Genomic DNA, 8,709 nt, shown 5'->3' on the forward strand with positions numbered 1-8,709 from the left:
AAAAATTATTTTTTCTTACATGGTTATCATTATCAATGTCATGATAGTATTTTTATAATATTTGTAACTTTTAATCCCCTCTATTTCTATAAAATCAAACTGTCAAACCAACCCAATACAACGACATGACATGTGTCTGCTACAAAAATATCACCTCCTTACAGATCATCAATCACAAATATGAAATGTAAGGAGAGCGCGTGTCTAACGAATGGAGCGCAGAGACTGTATTATCGATATCAGATTCGACACATACCATCCTCATTTGGAAGCCAACCGGATCCGATCTGTTATGCCAATGCCACGTTGTCTATTCAAGTCGCGCCCAACCAAGTATGAGACCCCATCCTCACTGGACATAATTACGTCTCATTCAAACAACTGGCCCGTACGCTTGTCTAATTGTCACAACTGTTTCACACTATCAGAATGGGCAGCTTTGGGGACAGTTCTGCAGGCAATAAATTGCCATGGGGATTTCATTATCAATATTCGTGGCCACTGGCTATCTCCCGACCGTAGCAAGCCGTCTGGTTTCCAACAGAACCTGCAGGTTTGGTGCACGAGTTTTATTTGAATTGTGCGTGACAGATGCAGGACGTTGATGAGTTGAAGACATATTTGTGGCCGAAGTTGCCACGCGGACTTAATTATTAATATTCGCGTCTATGTCACAATGGTAGCAGGCCATGTGGTTTCCAACAGAACTTGCAGATTTGGTTGCACGGGCTTTTACGACGTGGGGCATGACAGGTGCAGGATGTTAAAGATTTTACCACATAATTGTGCTTGTGCCGTAGTATAACTAGTCCGAGGAATCATATGAAAAGTTATGGAAATTCTGGTTGTATTTAAAGAAAATATGGTAAGGATTTTTGTAAATCCAAGTTATAGCCGTTAAATTTCAAAATTTTAGGTGTCCTAAATGTTTTTGGTGTTGAATCTATTTCCACCATCAAAATCATGATTCAAAAACTGACTGTATAAGATTTTTGAAAAAGAATTTGTCCAGATTCCAGCCACTTTTAGCGATCCAAGCAATTCCTCAGGGTCAGTAAAAAACTCCATGATTGTGACGTATCAGGAAATAAATGAAGTGATGATTGTGAGTTAGGTAAATATGGAGCATGGTGAAAGCAGCAACACTAAGACTCTGGGGGTTGGTTGGTATAGGATTGAAATATAAAAAAGGAGCGGTGGTATGTTGGTGTGTATTTGTATATATGAATGGTGTGTTTATAGTTTGTTTATTTAAATTATTTGAAATAAAATATTTAATTGAAATTTTTTATATTTAAAATTTTGATTTTAAAATTTTAATTATTTTTAATATTAAAATAAATTAATAAATATTAAGAAATTTTTAGTTATAATTAATTTAGAAATGTAATTATTTAAAAATGATTTTAAATGATGTATTAATTAAATTTGTCTAATTTAACTAGTTAAATGTAAAATTAAATAGTCTGAATTTGCAATGGCCATGGAAATGAAGTCTCATCCAACTAGAAGTCTTGGGTTCAAATATTGTGCTATATAAGAAGTTGGACATGATAAAGATGTAGTCCTACAAGCTTACAAAAAAAATAATAAAATCAAATAATCTTTAACTAAAGATTTATTTTTAAATGTTAATTATATTTTTATTTAAAAATACTATCTATTTATCTATCTATCTATCTAATTTAAATTACATTTTTTTTTCCACTGGAAAAATCCGTAAATTTCATTAATATGAAAATTTACATATGTAGATGCATGAAGCATATGCCATAGTCAATCTGTTGTATCTGTTCTTTTCCAAAATTTATCAGTTTGGATTGCTGTATGTATTTACCTCGCAGGGTATTCAGTATGTTGCTATTTACAATGTGCCTTTTCGGCATCTATCTAGCTGGAAATAAACAAAAAATTACAAAAATGGCAATATATATACTGCTGTCATGTACATGCACGTTCCCTTTAGGCTGTTTGGTGACCCGTGGTTGGATATTCCGGGTCTATGTAAGGACGATGGTAAAATTTTTGTTCCTGTTGGTCTTTGATCTCGGAGATCTCCCACATGCCTTTGTCCATCATCGCTGCCTCCTTGGATAATTTATCAGCGCCTTTGTTATGTTCCCTGTAGATGTGTGAAACAGTGATATTGTTAAATGCTGCTTTGAGTTCGAGAACTTCATTCAATATAATGCTGAGTGTGTGAATGTGACATGTGGATGTGCCATTGATCCAATTTATGATGATCTGAGAATCCCCGAATATGTTGATACTAGTGCAGTGGTGACTCAGTGCAAAATGGAGTAAATGACGCAGTGTGATGAGTTCTGCGAAGTTGTTGGTTCCGGCTCCCAGTCCGGCCTTGATTTTGTAAAGGTGATGCTCGGATAAATGGATAATGATGCCGCCCCCACAGCTCTGCGAGTTTGCTGCTCCGTCGAAATAGGCCCAAGGGATGCTTTGATCGATGAGAGGAGGAGGGGTGGGATGTCGAGATTTAGGAGGGGGCGGGTCTGGTAGCTCACTCAGGGCAGTGATGATACCAGCCTCCATCAGAGGCCAGTGAATCGGCTTGTCTTCAAAAATTAACCGATTTCTGGATTTCCATATAGACCAGTTAACGATGATGGGAAGATTGATATTCTTTGAACCCTTGTTTCTCTTATCCCATTCAGTCCATGCGTTTAAGAGGTCTGTTCCATTCCATTCACCCGAGTAATGCGTGAAGGTCTTGAGATTTTTCCAAAGGTTCAGAGTCGCCTGACATCTCAGGAAAATGTGTTCTGTTGACTCTGAGGCTTCTCTGCAAAGAACGCACCAGGTAGGGCCATACTGTGCCCTTTTCATGAGTTGTTCTCCGGTGGGGATTTTATTCCACAGGATGCACCAGGTGAAGAGCTTTGATCGAGGTGATGCAGCAGTTTTCCAGATGTTCTGCCACCAGCTAGCAGTGGTTTCGGGCTTCTTGTGAGAGATCAGCTGAAGGTAGCCTACCTTGGGGGTGTATAGACCGCATTCAGCCAAATTCCATACGAGTTCATCCTGCCCCTCTGTAATTCGAATGTGAGATTCATGCAGAGCCTCTCTGTATGCTCTCCAAGCTGGGTGCCATCTTCTGGGGAGGTTTAGCTGGTGCGCGGATTTCCATGCCTGGTGGAATATATCAGATTGTTCACTATCCGCGATCTGTGAGATTACTTTGATTTCTTGTGCTGAGAGGTATTCCACCAGCTCTCGGGGAAGTATATGCCTCCCTCCACTGTCGGCCCAAGGATCGAGCCCAATCCTTGCTCTATTCCCATCTCTGATACGCCATACTAAGTTGTCTCTGATAAGTGGCAGAGAGTGTAAGAGGGCCTTCCAGATAGATGATATGCCTGTTTTGTTCCATACTGGGAGTCTAGCCCAATCGATGATGCTGAGAGGCCAAATATATTTATGGTAGGTAAGTCTAGTCCATAAGCTTTGAGACGTCAGAAGAGCCCAGCCCATTTTCCCTGCCAGGGCTTTGGCAAATATAGGGAGCTCCTTTAACCCCCAGCCTCCCCATTTCTTTGGTAAAGCTATCTTATTCCAGCCTATCCAGGCAAAGATACGCTTGTCTTGGTTGCCTGCCCATAAGTATCGATTGCATAATTGTTGTAGTTTTGCCAGGATGTTCCGAGGGATCCAGGCCAGTGCCATCCAGAATACCGGCGTTGCTTCGAGAACTGATTTGATCAGGGTTAATCTCCCAGCCCTGGATAGATATCTATGGCTCCAGCATGATAGTCTTTTTTCCACTTTTGCTACCAGCCAAACCCAGTCTGCGATCTTTTGGCATGTCGGCTTTAACCAATATCCAAGATATTTTAGCCCCCTGTCCAATGGCTGAGGAGTGTATGGAAATGCCTGCCTTGCCATATGGTTTTCGTTTGCTGAAGTACCAACCAGAGTGATAGTAGATTTCAACCGATTTACTTCCATACCTGTTGCATGTGAGAAGAGACCTAGAATGCGGATGAAGGTAGATGTGTCCTGTATGCTGCCATCCAATAAGATTAGGACATCATCTACAAACAATAGGTGAGTGAGGAAGCATTCATCAGTGATTTTGAGGCCTCTGATAGACCCTTCCCTTTTTGCTGAGATGATTAGCCGGCTAAGAGCTTCCATGACCAATAGGAAGAGGAGAGGCGAAAGAGGACAGCCCTGTCGCAGCCCTCTTTCGGAGTGGAAGAAGTGTGAGGCAGATCCATTGATCAAGATACTGAAGGTGGGAGATGTAATGCAGGCCATGATCCAATTGATGAGGGCGAGGGGGAAACCGATATGGATAAGAATCATTTTGATGAAGAGCCAACTAACTCGGTCAAATGCCTTGGAGAGGTCTATCTTCAGTAGGATACACTTAAGGTGTTTGGTCCAAATGGAATGAATCGCTTCTTGGGCGGAGCCAATAGCTTCATGGATCTGTCTATCTTCCAGGAAGGCAAATTGTTGGGGGGCAATGTGTCTAGATAGGATAGGCTTAATCCTATTGGCAATGATCTTCGAAATAATCTTATAGAGCACATTACACAGGGATATGGGACGGAAATCATCAAAGGAGGCAGGGGAGTCAGATTTGGGAATGAGGGCGATGAAAGTAGAGTTGATAGCATTATAGAGACTGCCCGAAATTCTGCTCTCCTCAACCACCTTAAGGATATCTCCTCCCAAGAGTTCAAAAAAGGCGATGTAGAACTCTATTGTCCAGCCATCCGGCCCAGGGCTTTTTTCCTTCTGAAACCATTTGAGTGTACTTTCCAGTTCTTCCATAGTGACGGGTGCTGTTAGACCATCAGAGTCCTCTTCCTCTACAAATCTGGGGAAGTGTGAGGCCACATTGATGATTTCGGCCAGATTTGTGCCTGCAGGGCTCTTGTATAATCCTCTGAAGTGTGCAATACCGAGTTGAGAAAGTTTGTTAAAGGAATCCGCCAGTCCGCCTTCAGGTAGGGGGAGGTTCCAAATGGTGTTCGTCACTTTCCTTCCTTTGGCGAAATTGTGGAAAAATCTTGTATTTTCATCTCCGGCTTTAAGCCAAATAGCCCTACTGCGCAGTCTGAGAGACTCCTCCCTACTCTTGAGTATATTATTCTTCTGGTTTTCCAATTCCACCAGACGAGCCTTATCTTCTTGTGCTATGAATCCCAGATTTCGCTCATCCAGAAGAGCTTGCAATTCTTCTTCCACTGTTGTGAGCTGCACATCTTCCCTTATCTTCTTTTCTTTGGCCCAGTTGATCACAATGTGTTTAAGTTCCGTTAGGTTTTTAACGAAACCCCTAGCCATCGAAGGTTCTCTGTCAATGGGATGTGTTCTCCAGTAGTCCGTGACCAATTTTGAGAAGCTCTGGTCCTGAAGCCATGTATGATTAAACTTGAATGGAGCTTTTGGCTTCTGATGAGGGCCCAGGATTTCCAATATAATAGGGGAGTGGTCGGATATACCCCCATTACCCACCCACTGTTTATAGAAATGTAGCTGTTGAATCAGAGGGCCTTTCAGCAGGAAACGATCCAGTCTACGAGCCAGAGCAGCGGTCCCTACCCTTCTATTTCTCCATGTGGGGAGGGGCTTCTGCATAGGGATGTCGATGAAGTCATGCTGCTCCAATAGGCTCCTTATGAAGTTTGTGATAGGATCTACTTGGGCCATTGAACCCCATGACTCCCTGAACCCCAGAGAAAAATTCATGTCTCCACCCAGAATGATACGGTCAAGTGTCAATAGGTTACAGCCGAGTAGATGTCTCCAAAAATTTTCCCGCAGATGGCAGGGTCCATATATATTGACGATGCGGAGGGTGAGACCAAGGTCTATAGAGAATATGTCTGCGCCCATATAACCATGACCTCCCCAAGAGGAGTCCAGTCTGATTGATTTGGGGTTATACCCTATCGCCATCCCTCCCGATCTGCCAAATGCATCAGTTGCAAGGAAATTCCATCTTGCCGATAGGGAGGAGAGGGAGTGAGTAATGGACTCTGCAGGGCCGAGGGTTTCTTGTAGGAGAATGATATCAGGAGATTCGACCTCAAAAAGTCGTTTAAGGGCTAGTTTCTTAGGGGTACTAGCCAGGCCCCGGCAATTAAATGAGAGGCACTTCATGGGGGGCCGTTCTTTGGGGGTTTTGATGCTCTAAGGACCCCATCGATGGTGGCTTGGCGCCCAGCAGCCACTTCCGCGCCTGCATGCCTGATGGCTTTATTGAGATTTGATTTGCGGCCCTGGGTAGATAGGAAACCAGGGCCGAGAGGGACTAAGCCCAACCCGAATTGTGTTTCAGAGACCTCCAATTGTGAGGATCTAGGGCGAAGGGAGTATGAATGGGATGGAGTCGATCTGGAAGATGAAATCGAGGAGGGTGAAGATGTGAGGGGCAATGAGGGCGGAGCAGTAGATGGAATCAGGGGGGGCGGAGGGATAGTGCACTGTGCCATGGTGCATGCAATTGAATTCACATATACAGATGAGAGATCTAGAGAGTAAGAGGGAGGAATAAGTGAGGTACCCGAAGCTTGTGCTGCCGCTGCTGCTGCCCGAGCCCTAGTCAGTGGAGGCGAGGGCGGGCCTGTCTTGAGCAAATCTGCTTTCTCTGGGGCGCCTTGAGGTACCGCGCTGCTTTGTGGAGGACGGGGGATGGTTGGGGAGACACCTCTGGATGCCACGGGCGAGATGATTGGAGATCCTTCCTGACTTTTGTTCAATGGGCAATCCTTGAATAGATGACCCACTTGGTGGCACCGGTTGCAGCGGAAAGGTACACCTTCATAGTCCAGAATCTGTAATCTGCTAAATTTTCCCCATTTTAGAGTGATTTTTTCTTCCAAGCCCTCCCGAGTATCCAGGTGCACCAGAATTCTTGCTAGTGTTCTTTTCTTTGTATCCTTATACGATCGATCGTGGTCCAAGTATGTACCCAGTGCGTTCCCAATTCTGATAAAAGCTTCCTCCGTCCAATATTGTAATGGAAGCCCTGGCAGTCGCACCCACAGTGGACCTGCTCCTATCTGTTCGCGCTCAGGATCGAATAGGGGACTCCATCGTTTCAATAGTACCGGTGCCATTTCAATGTGCCAATACTGAGCCAGTACTGTGTCCGTGAATGCCTCGTTCGCAAAATGGAGTGAGAACCATCCCCTTGGAAGCTCTTGAACCTCTGGCAATTCCGTGAGAAGAGCACCCCAAATTTCTTTAACCCATAGCGTCAATCTTTCCGCCGAGAAGGTACGCCCCCGCACATGTCCAACCAGGACCGTTCGAGCCAGTGCCATAGTATCCTCGAAATCGGTGGGGTCACCGAAGGCTACTGTGATATCTTTTGTCGTCGCTCTGATGCACTTCGTCTTCCGCTTCTTCGTGCGAGGTGCCTTCGGGTGATCTATAAGGGGATTTGAAACCCTAACCGGGGAGGAGGGTTTTGAAGGCTGTACATTGAGTGCCGGAGTGCTGAAGCTACCAGAAGGCCGAATCCCTGCTTCTTGTTGGGGTTTTTCTGCGGTCTCCCGTGTCTCTGTTTGTGCTAATGATGGATCGAATCGCGGCGATGGTAGCGGGTCGAGTGCCAAGGAGTCTGGTGAGAGCGAGGAAAGTAGAAGGGCAGCGGTTCCAGGCGAGAGAGGCGGAGCATCCAGATCATACGCTGAGGGGAGTGGATCCGGCAGGGAGACCTCAGGTATGATGTCCTGTGTGGTTTCCCCTTCAACAGCTGTTGTATCGAAACCCGGGGACTCTTCATTAGGGTTTCCGAATATTTTATGCCCTTCTAATGGATCCTCGGAGTAGTCCACGAGGTCCGTAAACCCGATGTCTTCCATCCCGGTCAAACCGCCGATTAACCGTCTCCGGGAGCTGAACAACCCTATTACCGTAGACTGCTCCTGTGCTGGCCGATCAGGTGAGGCAGCCTATGATAATTTAAATTACATTTATATTAAACATAAAATGAATTTAATAAAAAAATTATTATTTTTGTTATGGCATAATATTACACATTCTTAAAATTTTAGTTTTACCAATGATTTTCTTTTTTTATAATAGACTAAAGATTAATAAAGATACAATTTATTTAACCCTAAGTAAAGAAAAAAATTGTAAACTTAGTAGGACCTTTCTATTTATTATCTTTCAAAAAAGGAAAGTTACAATAAAAAAAAACTAAATGGTTAGGTGGCCTCAACCTACCGAGAGGGAGACCAGGTCTCTTGGCCACCTAATGGCATGATAAGCCATCCAAAAGGAAAATATTATAAGTCTTTCAAGCCAAGCTAAATAAGTCTAAGTGTCCTTATACTTCCTATGTTCTAGATAACTATAAACATGTAACTGCTACAAACAAAAAAGTCAAAAAAAGGAGTAAAACATCAAACTATCATCAGTTGAATCAACAGGGGCAGGGTCCTTCGCACTTGAGCCTAGAAGCTCAGTTTGCGAGATGCACGGGATATGCTTCTGGATGCAACGGAGGCAACCATTCTGCATTTGGAGTTGAAATTGAATCTGCTGGAAATCCTTACTTTAATCTGGGAACATTTAGGAAGAGAAGGGAAATGCTACAAAGCTTTAACTAGTAGGTTATTAATCATCCAGTACAAATGGACAATTTGTTTATACTCAAAAGATTGTCCCAGAGAGTGTCCGAGGTCAGGCACCAAAGTTTGCTAGTCATCTAGGTCAATATCCATT

The 8,709-nt window shown here is 43.7% G+C and overlaps 1 long non-coding RNA gene across 1 annotated transcript; it reads left to right on the plus strand.

The window, feature by feature from the left end:
- Window positions 1–438: 438 nt before the first annotated feature.
- LOC149167032 (uncharacterized) lies at window positions 439–1,119 on the plus strand. Its single transcript, XR_016260522.1, has 2 exons — window positions 439–865; window positions 1,002–1,119. It is a non-coding gene; the product is annotated as an uncharacterized LOC149167032 (long non-coding RNA).
- The last annotated feature ends 7,590 nt before the right edge of the window (window positions 1,120–8,709 follow it).

The sequence above is a fragment of the Pinus tabuliformis genome, chromosome 5_1, assembly GCF_031772625.1.
Source record: "Pinus tabuliformis cultivar Carrire ecotype Pingquan chromosome 5_1, CPIR1, whole genome shotgun sequence".
NCBI classification, from domain to species: Eukaryota; Viridiplantae; Streptophyta; class Pinopsida; order Pinales; family Pinaceae; genus Pinus; species Pinus tabuliformis.